Source organism: Mobula birostris, chromosome 6 (genome assembly GCF_030028105.1).
Source record: "Mobula birostris isolate sMobBir1 chromosome 6, sMobBir1.hap1, whole genome shotgun sequence".
NCBI classification, from domain to species: domain Eukaryota; kingdom Metazoa; phylum Chordata; class Chondrichthyes; order Myliobatiformes; family Myliobatidae; genus Mobula; species Mobula birostris.
The window spans coordinates 146,479,038-146,490,583 of NC_092375.1; the positions used below are offsets into that span (position 1 = coordinate 146,479,038).

At 42.8% G+C, this 11,546-nt stretch overlaps 1 long non-coding RNA gene across 2 annotated transcripts; it reads left to right on the forward strand.

Moving 5' to 3' along the window:
- The first annotated feature begins 2,065 nt into the window (after positions 1-2,065).
- LOC140199448 (uncharacterized) lies at positions 2,066-9,464 on the forward strand. 2 transcript variants are annotated; one of them, XR_011886421.1, is made up of 3 exons: positions 2,066-3,285; positions 4,256-4,444; positions 8,624-9,464. It is a non-coding gene; the product is annotated as an uncharacterized lncRNA (long non-coding RNA). The 2 variants fall into 2 exon arrangements; XR_011886422.1 differs by lacking the exon at positions 2,066-3,285 and adding an exon at positions 3,880-4,044.
- The last annotated feature ends 2,082 nt before the right edge of the window (positions 9,465-11,546 follow it).

Consider the following 11,546-nt stretch of genomic DNA (forward strand, 5'->3'; position numbering starts at 1 on the left):
TTTTACTAAAAGTGCTCCCCTGTTCAGCCAAGGTGGCATGCAGAGGTTGAGAAACATTGTCCAGAATTGCCAGGATTTTCCAGAGGGTCTCTTTTTCAGAGGTTCTACCACTGCCTTTTGTGTGTCCAGCTTGACTCCAATAACAGAACCAGCCTTTCTAATCAGTTTATTGAGCCTGCTGGCATCTCTCATGTTGCCTCAGCACACCACCGCATAGAAGATTGTACTGGTGACAACAGACTGATAGAACATGTGAAGGAGAGGCCTGCATACTCCAAAGGACCTCAGTCTCTTCAGGAAGTAGAGGTGACTCTAGCCTCTGTGTTGGTGCTCCAATCAAGTCTGTCATCCAGGTGCTCCCCCAGGTACTTGTTAGTCCTCACCACATCCATGTCCTCACCATCTGTAGTAACAGGGAGCAGTGCAGGCTTAGTCATCCTAAAGTCCATCACCATCTCCTTTGTCTTACTGACGTTGAGCTGCAGATGATTCAGCTTGCACCATTTGACAAAGTCCTCCACCAGGGCCCTGTATTCATCATCCTGTCCTCCCTATATACACCTAACTATTGCTGAGTTATCAGAGAATTTCTGCAAATGACATGACTCAGTGTTGTATTTAAAGTCTGAGGTATACAGGATAAATAGGAAGGGAGCCAATACAGTCCTCAGTGGGGCCCCAGTGCTGCTTATAGCCATGTCTGACACACAGCTCTGAAGCTGCACAGACTGTGGTCTGCCAGTCAGGTAGTCCATTATCCAGGATAGAATGAAAGTGCCAACCTGAATTGAACGGAGATTATCCCCCAGCAATGAGGGCTGCATGGTATTGAAGATACTTGAGAAATCAAAAAAACATAATCCTCACAGTGTTACCCTGCTTATCCAAATGGGAGTATGCTCTGTTCAGCAGGTAGATGATAGCACCATCAACTCCAGTGTGTTCCTGGTAGACAAACTACAGGGGATCAAGGGCTGATCTGACCAGGGGTTGGAGGTGAGCCATGACCGGCCTCTCTAGTATCAGGGCCACTAGAGAGTCATTCAGGATTTTCAGCTGGCCCTTCTTGGTTACTGGGACCACACATGATGTTTTCCACACAGTCGGGACACTTTCCAAGCTGAAACTGTGCTGGAGTACACCGCACAGCTGCTCAGCACACTCCTTCGGGGCCTTGGTGTTCACACCATCTGGTCCCGATGCTTTGCCATGTCGGAGTTTCCTCAGAGATCATCTCACCTGCTCAGTAGTGCAGGTGAGTCCATGATGACTGGGGGGGGTTAGTGGAAGGTAGGGACTGGGAGAGGTGAAGATGAGAATGATAGTATGTGGAGGTATGGATGGTAGGTGCAGGGCGAGGAGAGGAAGTAGACAGTGGTTCTGTGTTGTTCATCCACATGTTGAACTGGAGGAGGGAGGAGGGGAGACGTTGATGCTGAGGGAGTACTGGGGGGGTGCCTAGACTGGAGTACTGAGGGGGGTGTGAACAGGAGGGCAGTTGTCAAACCTATTGAAGAATTGGTTTAACTCATTAGGCCATTCACAGCTGCATTCAGAGGCTCTACAGCTAGGCTGATTGAAGCCACTGATGTTCCTCATGCCTCTCCACACCTCCCATGTGCTACTCTGCCCAAGCTTGTTCTCCAGCTCTCTCCTGTGTTCCTCTTTAGCCACTTAATCTTCTCCTTTAGCTCCCTCTGCACGTTTCAATTCTTCCTCGTCTCCTGATCCTAAGCCTCTCTTTCTGTGAGTTGAGAAGAGCCTTTAGATCAGCCATTCTCAACGGGGGCCCTGGCATATGTGAAGGGGCCACCGACTGAAAACTGTGAGAAGGGGAGCCCCAAAGTTTTATGGGGGCCCTGGTAACTGAACCGATGAAACACCCAAGCAGCAGCATTCATTGGAGTCAATAGCTTCCCTCCTATTTATAATATCTTTCCAACGCACCCTTTGAATTCGGCGCACCTGGTAAATTCATCTCTTAAGCTCCCCCCACACAGCCTCAGTCGCGAATCAGACTGCACCAGGTCAACGTATTCAATCAAGGGTTCTCGCATCCATTATCGCCATTCTCTGAAGATCAGTGTGTCTTGCTAGGCCTTTTTTAGCCTAGTAACTTGAAAGTATTTGTGTTTGGATATATTATACATTAGGGTAGGTTGTGAAAAGTGTTTATTACTGCATATGAACTCACCAAAAAAAATCCCTGGCTCCAGGTGACAGCATTTTTGTCAGTAATGTATCTGTATTTCACACGCTTATTATTTTCAGAAATAATTCTACCCGTGAGTTCCTTGCTGAAAAAAAGTGTCGGCAGTATTCAGTGGAATAGTTATCATATGGTTTCATTGCATCTCCACAAAACCCATCTTTGCCCATGTGTTTGAACTGCATGACTACATTGTCAAATGAAAGCATGAGGCCAAGCAAATTGAAAAAACATTTGGATACCTCACATCCAGAGAAGAAGGATAAACACTAAGATTTCTTCAAAAACCTTCGAGATAATTTCGAGAGAAGGCCAACGCTGAAGCAAATGCTTACTCAAACGTCACAGAAATTAGAGAAGGATCTTGTTGCATAATACAAAATTAGTAAACTGATTGCTAAAACTGGAAATGCTCACAACATTGGTGAGTCGCTTATCCTGCCTTCATTGTCCGTAATAATATCTGATGTCATGAATTTGAGTGCCAGAGAAACAATTCAGGCAATTCCTTTGAGTAATTCTACTGTTGCCAGAAGAATCAATGAGATGGCACGGGACATTGAAGAGGAATTGGTCAGTTATTACAATCCAAGAAATTCTCTTTACAATTAGACAAAACTACTTTACAAGATAATGACGCACTTCTCGTGGCTTATGTGAGATTCTGGAACGGAAACAAACTGATGGAAGAGATGTTGTTTGCCAGGAAGATTAAAATGGATACTAAGGGACTGTCTATTTTTGAAGAAGTCAAAAGTTACTTAAGCAAGAACAATATTCCAATGGAGAATATAATTGCTTGTGCAACTGATGGTGCCACTTCTATGGTTGGTTGATACAGAGGATTCATCACCCATCTAAAAAGAGTTATACCTTCTGTCTTTACTATTCATTGCATCATTCACAGGGAGCACCTAGTAGCTAAAAACTTAGGAGGACATCTCAATCTTTCACTTTCAGTCGTCATAAAGGCTGTAAAGGTTGTCATCAAATTCCATGCCCTTCAGGATCACCTTATCCGGCAGCTGTGTGAAGAAAATGATGAAGACTTCCAGACGCTGCTACTGCATACCGAGGTGAGGTGGCTTCCCAAGGGAAACTGTCTAAAATGTTTTGTTACACTCTGGGACACTACAGTTTCCTTCATGTCTGATAAAGAGCATGGATAAAGACTTGTTGATGTTAAGGCGGACATATTTTGAAAGGGGGGACCCTGGAACTTGAGAAGAGCTCCTAAGGGGGACCGTGGCCAAAAAACGATTGAGAATCACTGCTTTAGATCACTGGTGACCCATGGATTGTTGTAGGGGAAGCAGCAAACAGTCCTTGATGGGATAACAGTGATGTAATCAGTGAATGGATTAGATAGATGACCATCAAGAGACGATTCAATTTCATCACCTTCTATGAAAATGCATTTCCCTTTAGCACCCCATTTCTAGTAGCAAGCTAAACTATAAAAAAAACGTAAATATTTCAAGCACGTTATGCATTCTGGAGGGACACTTACTGAAGGTGTTGCCTTGGTGCATCCAGAATCTCATTAAGGCCATGGTGGATGGGGACCCACTGCAGGACTTATCCGTACTCTTGATTGGTTTGAGAACAATTTTAAGGGCAGCAGAGTTAGAGTGCTTTTATTATTTATTGAAACAAGGGTGAGAGTGATAAGATGACAACTTACTGGCAATCATTATGTTCCCCAGGAAAGTGACGTTGATCAGTGGTGCCTTGACCACTGTGGTCTTCATGGTGAAACTAGCTCAGGGAAGTTGGAGAGAGCATGGCACAGAAATCCAAGTTACCAATGGCATTTAAAGTGAACCATTGCAAAGGTGTGTGTCGGGGGGGGGCGCGTTGCCTGGCATAATCTGTACCTGACCCAGAATCTCCACAGCTGCTTTACCCTGGAAGCCCCAGGTTCAATCTAGAAAAGTGCACAGGAGCAGTCCCCAAAGTTCATGTTGCAGTCGGGGCTGTACGTCAAACTGCTCCCTGAGTAACTCAGTGTAATTAAAGTCAATCAACATTATCCTTTATCCGCAGGTGACCTTCTCCTCACCATCATGGACAGCCAACAGCAGAAAGCATGGGTTCATCAAAGGATTAGCAGTTTCATGTTCACATCTGAAGATCTGCCCTGGGCCCAATATATTGATGCAATTACAAAGAAGGTGTGACAGCAGCTAACAAAAAGGAGAAAATCTGCAGATGCAATTAGATTGGGAAAATCAGGTTGGTATGGGATTACAAGAGGGAGAATTTCTAAAAAGCCTACAAGGTGGCTTTTTAGAGCAGATCATGACTGAGCTCACTAGGATATCAGCTATTCTGGATTGAGTGTTGTGTAATGAACTGGAAATGATTAGAGCTTAAGGTAAAAGAACCCTTATGGTTAAGTGATCATAATATGATCAAATTCACCCTGAAATTTGAGAAGGAGAAGCTAAAGTCAGATGGATCAGTATTACAGTGGAGTAAAAGGGCGAGGAAATGGCAGAAAAACTGAATAAGTATTTTGCATCAGTCTTCACTGTGGAAGATGCTAGAAGTATGGTGGAAGTTCCAGGTGCCAGGGGTCATGAAGTGTGTGAAATTACCATTACTGGAGAGAAGATTCTTGGGAAACTGAAAGGTCTGAAGGTAGGTAAGTCATCTGGACCAGATGGTTTACACACCAGGGTTCTGAAAGAAGTGGCTGAAGAGATCATGGAGGCATTAGTAATGATCTTTCAAGAATCATTAGATGCTGCAATGTTTCCGGGAGACTGGAAAATTGCAAATGTCATTCCACTCTTCAAGAACGGAGAGAGGCAGAAAAAAGGAAACCATAGGCCATTTTTTCTGACCTGAGTGGTTGGGAAAATGTTGGAATTGATTATCGAGGATGAAGTCTCAGGGTACTTGAAGGCACAGGATAAAGTAGGCCATAGTCAGCATGGTTTCCTCAAAGGAAAATCTTACCTGACAATCTGTTGGAATTCTTGCAAAAAAAATAACAAGCAGGATAGACAAAAGAGAATTGGTTGATGTTGTATTCTTGGATTTTCAGAAGGCCTTTGACAAGGTGCCACACATGAGACTGCTTAGCAAGCTATGAGCCCATGGTATTACAGGAAAGATTCTAGCATAGATAAAGCAGTGGCTGATTGGCAGGAGGCAAAGAGTGGGATTAAAGGGAGTCTTTCATGGCTGGCTGCCAGTGACTAGTGATGCTCCACAAGAGTCTGTGTTGGGACTGATTCTTTTTACGTTATATGTCAATGATTTGGATGATGGAATTGATGGCTTTGTTGCAAAGTTTGCAGGTGATATGAAGATAGGTGGAGGTTCAGGTAGTTTTGAGGAAGTAGAGAGGCTACTGAAGAATTTAGACAGATTAGGAGAATAGATAAAGAAATGGCAGATGGAATACAGTGTTGGGAAGTGTATGGTCTTGCACTTTGGTAGAAGAAATGAAAGGGTTGACTATCTTCTAAATGGAGAGAAAGTGCAAAAAACTGAGGCTCAAAGGGACTTGGGAGTCCTTGTGTAGGATACCCTAAAGGTTAATTTGCAGGTTGAGTCTGTGGTGAGGAAGGCAAATGTAATGTTAGCATTCATTTCAAGAGGACTAGAATATTAAAGCAAGAATGTAATGTTGAGACTTTATAAAGCACTGGTGAGGCTTCACTTGGAGTATTGTGAGCAGTTTTGGGCCCCTTATCTTAGAAAGGATGTGCTGAAACAAAAGAGGGTTTGAAGGAAGTTCACAAGAATGATTCCAGAATTGAATGACTTGTCATATGAAGAGTGTTTGATGGCTCTGTGGTTGTATTCACCAAAATTTAGAAGAATGAGAGGTGACCTCATTGAAATCTATCGAATGGTGAAAGGCCTTGATAGCGTGGGTGTGGAGAGGACGTTTCCTCTGGTGGAGAATCCAGAATCAAAGGACACAGTCTCAGAATAGAGGAACAAACTTTTTGAATAGGAATGAGGAGAAATTTCTATAGCCAGACAGTGATGAATGTCTGTGGAATTCTTTGCCACAGGCAGCTGTGGAGGCCCAATCTTTATGTATATTTAAAGCAGAGGTTGATAGATTCCTCACTGATCAGAGCATGAAGGGATATGGGCAGATGGCAAGAGATTGGGGCTGAGAGGAAAATTGGATCAACCATGATGAAATGGCAGACCAGACTCAATGGGCCAAATGGCCCAATTTTGCTCCAATGTCTTATGGTCTTATAGCCTTATAAAATGCTAGAGGAACTCTGCAGGCCAGTCAGTGTCAATGGAAAAGAGTAAACATTCAATATTTTGGGCCAAGACACTTCATCAGGACTGGAAAAAAGAGATAAGGTCAGAGTAAGAAGGTGGGTGGAGGAGAGGAAGTAGGTAGGTAGAGCAGATGAAACTGGGAGAAGTGGCAGGGGGTGAATAAAACAGCTGGGAAATCAATTGGTGAAAGAGATAAAGGGCTGAAGAAGGGGCGATCTGATAGGAGAGGACAGAAGGCCATGGAAGGAAGGAAAGGAAGAGGAGCGTCAGAGGGAGCTGATGGGCAGGTGAGCAAATAAGATGAGAGAGGGAATTGGGAATAGGGACTGATGAGGGTTCGGGTCAATTACTGGAAGTTTGGGGAAATCGATGTACGTGCCAACAAGTTGGAGGCTACCCAGACACAATACAAGGTGTTGCTCCTCCAACCTGTGTGACCTCATCATGGAGTAAAGGAGGCCATGGACTGACATGTTGGAATGGGAGTGGGAAGTGGTCTTGAAACGGGTTGCCACCAGGAGATCCCACTTTTCCTGGTGGATGAAGCATAGGTGCTCAGCAAAACAGTCTCCCAATCTACATTGGATCTCACTGAAACGGAGGGGGCCCCACCGGGAGCACCAAATACAGTCAATGATCCCAACAGGCATACAGGTGAAGTGTTGCCTCACCTGGAAGGATGTTTGGGGCCCTGAATAGCAGTGAGGGAGGAGGTGTAGGGGCAGGTGTTCATTGTTCCACTTGCAAGGATAAATACCAGGAGGAAGATCCATGGGGAGGGACGAATGGACAAGGGAATCATATAGGGAGCCATCCCTGTGGTAAGTAGGGGAGAGAGAAAGATATACTTAGTAGTGGGATTCCGTTGGACATGGCAGAAGTTATGAAGAATCATGTGCTGGACACGGAGCCCAGCGTTGATTGTGGAGGAAGGAAATCCCCTTTCTTTGAAGAAGGACATCTCGTTAGTTCTGGAATGAAAAGCCTCATCTTGAGAGCAGATACTACGGAGGAATTCAGAGAAGGGAATGGCATTTTTACAAATGACAGGGTGGGAAGAAATATAGTCCAGGTAGCTGTGAGATCAGTGGATGTATAAAAGACATCAGTGGATAAACTGTTTCCAGAGAGAGAGACAGAGAGATCAAGAAAGGGGAGGGTGTGTTGGAAATGGACCAGGTAAATTTGAGGGCAGGGTGGAAGTTGGAGGCAAAGTTGATGAAGTCGACGAGCTCGGGATGACTGCAGGAAGCAGAACCAATGCAGTTGTCGATGTAGTGTAGAAGAAGTGCGGGATGATCACCGGTGTAAGCTTGGAACGTAGACTGTTCCACATAGCCAACTAAAAGGCAGGTGTAGCTGGGACCCATGCAAGTGCTCATGGCTACACCTTTTGTCTGAAGGAAGTGGGAGGAGCCAAAGGAGAAATTATTGAGAGTGAGAACCAGTTCCGCCTGATGGAGAAGAGTGGTGATGGAGGGGAACTGTCCAGAAAGAAGCGGTGGGCTTTGAGGCCTTCCTGATGGGGGAATAGAGGTGTAAAGGGTCTGGATATCCATTGTGAAAGTGAGACGACCAAGGCCAGGGAACTTGAAGTTATTGAAAAGTTCAGGAGTGTTTGAAGTGTCACAGATGTAGGTAGGAAACAACTGAACCAGGGGGAGAAAACAGAGTCCAGGTTTTATCCCTGGACAAGCGCAGACCTGGCGAGGGAAATGGAATCTGGGGGAGTGCAAAATAGGCCCAATGAGAGAGGAATGATAATCAGGGTGATAAGAGGGCAGACTCGGTGAGGAAGAAGCAGGAGTCTTGGGAAGGTGAGGAGCAAAGGCCAGGTCTGCTGAAAGAAGATGTCTGTTTTGTTGCCACACATGTTACAGAAAATGCTGCAAGTCCTCAGCAGGTCAAACAGCATAGGCACCTGATGAAAAATATTGACCGTAAACATTATTGCAGATACATAGGGTCTTTTAAGAGCCTCTTAGATTTTTTACATGGAGCTTAGAAAAATAAAGGGCTATGCGCTAGGGAAATTCTAGGCAGTCTCTAAAGTAGGTTACATGGTCGCACAACTTTGTAGGCCAAAGGGCCTGTAATGTGCTGTAAATTTCTATGTTTTATGTATGTTATGTTCTGTTTCTGTCTTCACAGATGCTGACTGACCTGTTGAGCAGACCTAGCACTTTGCTTCCTATTTCAGGCTTGTATCGATTTTGCTCAAGAACAACTCCAAAGAGCTTCACTGGGTATAAAAGTAAGCTGATATCTGTACATCAGGTTGATAGAAGTTATGAGTCCAGCAATCAGAATTCACAGTGAGCCACTTATGCTTCAACCACTATCCATTGTACATAATGATGAGTAGAAGGATTAGAGAAGATATGAAGAGGAATGTTTTCACCCAAAGTTTGCAGGAACCTTGAACTTGCTGCCTGAGAGAACCATCATCACATTTAGACAGTGCTTGTAGACCCACGTGCACATCAAGCACTGAAGTGAACAACAAACCTGGTGCTGGAATGTAGGACTAAACTGCTTGGCTTATTCAGCTAATTTTTGACCAGCACAGACCCCCTCTCCATTATAAATTTTCCATGATTCGTGGTTCTACAATTGAGTATAGTGATAATATCTGTGTACGACACTGTAATAGATAATCGATTAAGCCTTCTCTACATCATCAACTCAATCATTGTGAAATGCTGCAGTTTTATGGTATTGTCACCAAAACTAATACAACTCACTGCCTATTGCTTCAAAGCCAGCTCTGTGCTAGTGTGTGTATAGAGCTTCTAAAAAGGAAGTGAATTACAATTTTACGAAGTCATTGAAAAAGCATTTAGAGTCAATTGACTGCCATAAATATGGAAAGAGATTAAAGCCATAGAACTTTATAATTAAGATTTGTAACTTATACAAAGAGGATTTTAATGCAAATAAACTACAGATTTAAACACAGGTTCATATAAAATCATTCCAATAAAGCACTCACCAAACCAATGTTTTCTCTCATACATCAATTTCCATTTCAGCAAATATGTATTTTTAGATTTTGCCGGTAAACTGGAAGTAGAGTTGAAGGCTTTTGTTTGGTTCTTCTTTGTTAATTTTAAGTCATATTATCTTGGGATTATCTGAGCATAGTCATCAGCAATGCTTAATGTACTTTACAGTACTAAAGGTCCACACGGTGCACTAAAGCTCCAAACCATTGAAAGTTGCCAAATTACTAATTTAATAATGCATAGCATTCTAAAAAATCCATAAAGCAGCAGCAAGCAATAACTGTACGCTGACAAAATATAGCTACAGTCTATTTGCAGCATGACCTGGATTCTCAGAATAGACTTCAGAAATTTAGCACAGGGCTCTTAAGCAGAATACAAATGGAATCTCCCTGGCATTGTGAATTCCAGACAGGTTCACTGGCATTAATGAGGTAAGAATCACAAGATGATTGTTTACAGACAGCTGCATTTCACTAACAATTTAAAGCACATATACCAACAAATTGTTTAAAACAGAAATTGAAAATTGTTAACAACCTTTTAAAAGTGATTCTGTGGCACTGTCTGGTAATGTATTATTTAATTACATGCTGAAGTAAGATGTTAAATTTGAACGCATTGGAAGCTCCCAGGCATATTTTACTAGGTGCAGGCACTATATAAATCTGTGGTATTGTTATATTTTTGTTTTGTTTAGGACCGTGCTGTTTTTAAATTTGTTGCTATTCACAATTTTCTATCAGGATATTTGTCAGAGTCTGAGTATAAGTTTCTTAGGTCAAGGTATGAACTAGAAATCAAGTGGAACCTTTGATGTAATTTATTGATTGAAGACACTTTGGGGATATGGCGAAACACTGAAATAATTAAGCTTCTTTATTATTCAGGTATGATAAGTATTAGAAAAGATATCATTGCATCCTCTTCAGATATCATGCTTTTAAAAGTTAAAAAAATGGAGCAGTGAGAAGTCACAAGTCAAAATCAAAGTTTATTGTCATATAAGTAAATCCATGTATGCACAGGTGCAATGAAAAACTTACAGCAGAACCACGGGGACAGTAGCATCATATAAGCAGCATTCATATAAATTAAACATACAATATACACAATTTATTACAAAAAAAGTAGAACACAATTAGAACGAGATGTGTGTGCATGAAATGGAAGGATATGGACATTATCTGGGCAGGAGGGATTAGTTTAGTGCGCATTTGAACAAACAACAAACAGCAGCACTGCATAGTACAGAACCTTCGGTCCATGATGTTGTGTCCACCTCGTATGTACTCCAAGATCAATCTAATGTTTCCCTCCCACTAAACGCTCCATTTTTCTTTCATCCATGCGTCTATCTGAGAGAATCTCAAATATCCTTAATGTATCAGCCACTTCTATCACCCCTGGAAGCACATTCTGCGCACTCAACACTCTCTCTGTACAAAACCAACCTCTGATGTAACCTCTATACTTTCTTCCAATCACCTCTCATGTTAGCCATTTCCACCCTGGAAAAAAGGCACTAGCTATCCACTCAATTTCTGCCACTTATAATCCTATACACCTCTATCAAGTTACCTATCATCCTCCTACACTAAAAATAGAAAAGCCCTAGCTCACTCAGTCTAACAAGAATGAGCAACCATAGAAAATCAGCATTTTCCAGGGGTTAAATAAACATTTCATGACCACCCAGCTTAGTCTATTGTGAGAGAAGCTCACTCCTATCATCAACACATACACTCCAAATCTGTCAGCACTAAATGTGGCCAAGGAGGACTTCTACAATGAACTCAAAAAATCTACTCTATCTATGCCTCTCATAATCTTATAAGCTTCTATCGGATATCTCCTCAACCTCCGCCGCTCCAGAGAAAATAACCCTTGTTTGCCCAATCTCTTGTAGTAGTGCATGCCCTGTAATCCATGCAGCATCCTAGTAAACCTCTTCTGCACCCACACTAAAGCCTCAACATCCTTCCTATAAGTGGATGACCAGAACCGTATGCAGCACTCCAAATGCAGCCTCGCTAGAGTTTTATAAATCTGCAACATAACTTCCTGAC